This window comes from Leopardus geoffroyi, chromosome B1, assembly GCF_018350155.1.
Source record: "Leopardus geoffroyi isolate Oge1 chromosome B1, O.geoffroyi_Oge1_pat1.0, whole genome shotgun sequence".
NCBI classification, from domain to species: Eukaryota; Metazoa; Chordata; class Mammalia; order Carnivora; family Felidae; genus Leopardus; species Leopardus geoffroyi.
Genome location: NC_059327.1, coordinates 193,800,104 through 193,805,220, shown reverse-complemented (window position 1 = coordinate 193,805,220; position 5,117 = coordinate 193,800,104).

The window sequence follows — 5,117 nt, the reverse complement described above, 5'->3', positions numbered from 1 at the left end:
CATGGAAAGACCATACAAGGGGACAAGGGTAGCGAAAACCAGACGGGGATCTGTTGTGGAAGTTCTGAGAGGTCACAGCAAACCAGAACCTACGCAGGGTGATGGGCAGGGACTCTGGAGCCAGGCCACTGGGTTTGAATCTGCCTCTGTCACTTAGTTGCTGTGTGACCTTAGGCCAGTTGGTTAATCTCTCTGTGCCCCAAATCCTAGCTGCAGGGCAGGGATACTGAGAGTGGAGGCTCCACGGGATGAATATATGCCAACAGTTTGTAACAGTGTCTGGGTGTGGTAAGCACTCTCCTGTGTCTGGTTTGCTACGTTGTTACCTTCCCCAGGGTTGAACACATGATGCGTGATACATGCTTAACCCATTCTCCTGGGGTGATGGAGGGCTGCCGGCTCATATTAATTAGATAAGAGAAGGGAGTGTCCCAAGTCCAGGCAATTAGAAAGGCGATGGGCTGGAATGTGAATCCGGTCTGTCTGTCTCCAAAACCTGAACTTTTAACACTATGTAACCTAGCTCGGGCCTGCTACTTAGTAGGACCTCAGTGAGTCATTTCTAAGTGAGTCGACTGAAATTAAGGTGCACAGAGCTTAAATGACGTGCCCAGGACCACACAGCTCGTCAGTAGCCGCTGGGAATAGAACCTCGCCTTCTAGTCGCACAGGCACATCTCAGGCCACCAGAAAGTGGGGAGGTCTCAGTGGTTGTGTGGGAATCCTCCGAGGTTCCTGGCGTCCATGTCTGTGGAGTAAACTCTTCCTAAATGAGCAACGATGTGGCATCACACTGCATCAGAAGCGTATCACGGGATCTGCCGGCTGGAGCTCGACTCTCTGCTACTGGGCAAGTTACGGGGCATTTCACTCCATTCCAGCAGCATATACTGGTCAGCCTTGCTCTCGATAAAACTTGGTAACACGCTGGTCACCAGAGATCGCTGACCTGACAATGTTGGTTGTTCAGTCCGGACAGGAATGAGGTTAAGAAATCACCTTCGGGAGCCCGACGGAGCTAGTTTCGGAGCCCTGCTGCGTAAGTTTCCAGCCATCAGTCTTGGCGCGCTTAGCTTGTCTTTAAGCCTTGCCCACCCCTCCTGCACATGAGAACAGGAGAGAGTAAAGACATCCGACTCTCAATTATACGAATAGAAATTAGTATCCCTTAACTTTCCAGAAAGCTATGTCTCTTCAACCATTGAAATAGGTATTAACTGAACACTAAAGCTTGTATGTACTGACAACTGAATACATGCTTCAGCCTTCACTAAAAGCTTAAATATTCTTATTTGGGTTGCCTGCTCTACGGCCTGCCCTACCCCCCTTTGAATGAACTTAAGGGAGCGGAAATGTATAGAATTTATTTTCAAACACATTTATTCACAAAGATTCCAATTTTGTAGGTTGGGCCTTGCGAGATGATAGAAAATACGTATATTGATCTCTGCCCCAGTTCCTGGCACAGAGCTCCCGAGACCCTTGTAACTTCCCCAGATACTAGGAGCATCTTCTGTTCCTTTGTCTATGGCTCAGTTCCTGACCCAGAGTTCCCAAACCCCTTGGAACTTCCTGGGTGACAGGAGCGTTTTGTGTTCTAATGAAGTGACTCTTGGTGGGCTCCTGGATGGGGCTGGTCACCAGAAAGACAAAACCATGATTAGAAGCTTGGCATTTTCAGCCCCACCTCCCATTTTCTAGCGAGGGCAGAGGGGGTAGAAATGGAGTTGATGGCGAATAGGCCTCCACGATGAAGCCTCCATAAAAATCCCCAAAATGTGGGGTTCTGAGAGCTTCCAGGAGGTGACATACCCCACCTCCCTGGGGAGAGAAACTCCTGCGCTTGAGACCCTCCCAGACTTCACCCTATGTGAGGTCTCTTCATGTGGTGTTTCACCCGTGTCCTTTATCATATCTTTAAGAAGCTAGGAAACTCAGTGTTTCTCCGAGTTCTAGGAGCTGCTCTAGCAAATAAATGGAGCTCAACGAGGGGGTTGTGGGAACCTTCCGATTTGTAGCCGAATGGGACAGAAGCTGTGGGTACCCTGGGACTTGGTACTTGTGACTGGCATGAAGGGGGGGAGGGGAGGGGGTGGGAGCAGTCCCATGGGACTGAGCCTTACCTGTGGGATCAGATGCTGTCTCTGAGTAGTGGGAGTAAAGTTGTAGGGCACCCACGGGTGTGGCAGGATTGCTTGATGGGGAGAACCCCCACATCCAGTGTCAGAAATGTTATGAGTGTGGTATTGGTATCAGAGCAAAGGTGGTGGGGCAGGTGGGAAAGAAGGGGTTTTCTGACCCAGACCTTTATGCTCCTTAACTTGCGCTATGGACGCCTTAACTGAAGGAGGCTGTGGGATTTTTTTGTTTTAATTTTTTTGTGTGTGTGATTTATTTTTTAGAGAGCGAGAGAGGCAGAGCATGAGCAGGGGAGGGGCAGAGAAAGAGGGAGACACAGAGTCCAAAGCAGGCTCCGGGCTCTGAGCTGTCAGCACAGAGCCCGGCGTGTGAGATTGTGGGGTTTTATGGAAAGAATATACAGACAAGCCGCACTGCAAAACACAGGCGCATGAGAAGCCCTAACTAGTGTTAGTTGTCTGTGTTTTAGGACTGTCAAATTGCCAGTGACTCACCTTGTGCCCCAGGCCCTGCCTTCAGTGTGTTAATCTCAGAGAGACAGAAGTTTCAGCACACTCAAGGACTGGAAATAGTCAAAGACCCTTTGTCCTCAGCCAAGAGAAACTAAGCAACATTCAAACACCGTCCACACCACTTCCAGCCCTTGGCCCAAGGCAGGTATTTTATTTTTTAAAATGTTTATTTTTCATTTTTGAGAGAGAGAGAGAGAGAGAGAGAGAGAAAGAGACAGAGAGAGAGAGAGAGAGAGAGAGACTCTGAACAGGGGAGGGGCAGAGGGAAAGAGGGACAGACGATCCAAAGCAGGATCTGCACTGACAGCAGCCAGTGAACCCGATGCGGGGCTCGAACCCATGAACTGGGAGATCACGACCTGAGCCGTAGTCGGACTGAGCCACCCAGGGGCCCCCCAAGGCAGGTGTTTTAAAATGTAGGTTTCATCTTTATTTCGGTTCAGTGGGGCCTGCAGGCCAGAAGATGATTGCCATTGAAAAAATAGTTTGTTATTCCCAGTTCCCCAAGAGAAGGGGGCACATCATACCATTCGAGGCCACTCAGGGAGGCACCAGGGCAGATCAGGAGGCAGAGAGAACACAAGGAACTCATGGCAAGAGTCTGTATTGTGGTTTCTGTAGAAGCGATGTGCAAGGCAGGTTAAGCAGGCTCAGAAATCGGCCAGTCTGAATAATTTCGGCAGGCTCTGGGGCATAGGGGCTGTCCTGAGTTGCATGATGCCTGGCCTGGGATGATGAATGCAAGGGAATATTAGCCAGTAGTGTAACAGTCCTGTGAGAACCTGAGGGAGGAGATGTTGGGGTGTGGGCTTTGCACGTAAAAGGAGCCCTTCCTGGTGGGTCCTTTGATGTTTCTAGAAACTGGCTAGCCAGAGGAGGAGGAGTCCCTCTTGGGTCAGCAAGGCTTGAAGATATCAAAGCGTCAGTGAGTGTAGAAAATAAAAAACATGATTAATACAGTGGGGCGGTGACCTTGGCTCTATGATGCCCTCAGAGAGGTTGGGCTGCGGAGCACAGCCAAGCTCTGCAGCCATGAGCAGCTGACGGAAGGTTCTAGATGTCCGAAGTCCTGTCATGCCCTCTGGGACAGGAGTCCCAGCTGTCCTACGTGGTTTGCATTGCAGCACAGCAGGGGTGAGTGTTGCCTCTCTATTTTGTAGCAGAAACACAGCACTCAGCCCGGATGACCTCCCCAGCAAGAAGCCTGGCTGTGAGAACTTCCGTAGGCAGAGCATTTTCTCCTTTTTCAGAGTCATTTCATTTTGTTTGTTTTCCAGGAAAAGGACACATCGGAGGTCGGTGGACTTGCTTCAGATTTAGTTAGTTCTATTTGTTTCCCCAGGGGAGGAACGGTCACCAGTGCTGTCTGTCTGTCCCGTACAGCCTCTCCACCACCACTGCCCTGCTCTAAACTGAGCCCTCACCCCATCTGGGGCTGGGAGAGACAGCACCTTGCTCACATTCACCTCTTTCTGATGGGAAGTGGTAAGAAATGCATCCCCACATCATTGGGTGAAGGCACACTATTCATTAGTATGGCGTGTTAGCATTGTTTTGTTTATGTATATATTTTAAAATGTGGACAATACTTAGTAGTTGCTAATACTTACCATTGCTAGAAAGCATTTATAAATTTTTTTTAATGTTTATTTATTTTTGAGAGAGAGACAGCCATGAGTGAGGAAGGGGCAGAAAGAGAGGGAGACACAGAATCCAAAGCAGGCTCCAGGCTCCGAGCTGTCAGCACAGAGCCCGATGTGGGGCTCGGACTCATGGAACATGAGATCATGACTTGAGCTGAAGTCGGACACTCAACCCATTGAGCCACCCAGGCGCCCCATAGAAAGAGCATTTATCAATATTCATCATTGTGGCATCGTGAGCTGAGTTTTTAGAGAGCATCTGTGAAGGAGAAAGGTCAGTACGATTCCCAGTAGGCGTCTCTGTCCGCTTCCCCAAGCCCCTTGGAATCCAGCACCAGTGTGCAGAAGCAGAGGAAGTCACAAGTCCCCGGGTTCTCTGGAGAAGCCCGTGGACCCTCGGGGAGGCCGGCCTGGCCCAGCTGGGAGAGTTCTAAATGACCAGCAGAGCCAACAGGAAGAGGGGAGGGTGCCTGAGAGGAGCGAGGTAAGGCCAGGCACAAATGAATGACCTGCTTTGTCTTCTCAGAGCCCCCTGAGAGGGAGTTAGGTAACAGATTGCCTGAAGCCACAGTTGACCCCCAACAAGAGGGTCAGGGAAGGCAACTGGGAAGACAGAGAAAGCTGATGGTGATTTTCACCGTATTTCGTCTTCTAAAGAGGGTGAGTTCTAAGGGGGGGTTGACTACGTGCCCGGTGTGTGCCAGCCTGCAACCTCTGAGAGGCTCAGAGAGACAATGAACTCATTTTGGAAAAAAGAAGGAAGAGTTCTAGAAGCATGGGGGAGGGGAGGGGTTGGAGCCCTGTAACAAAGAAGTGAGGCTCC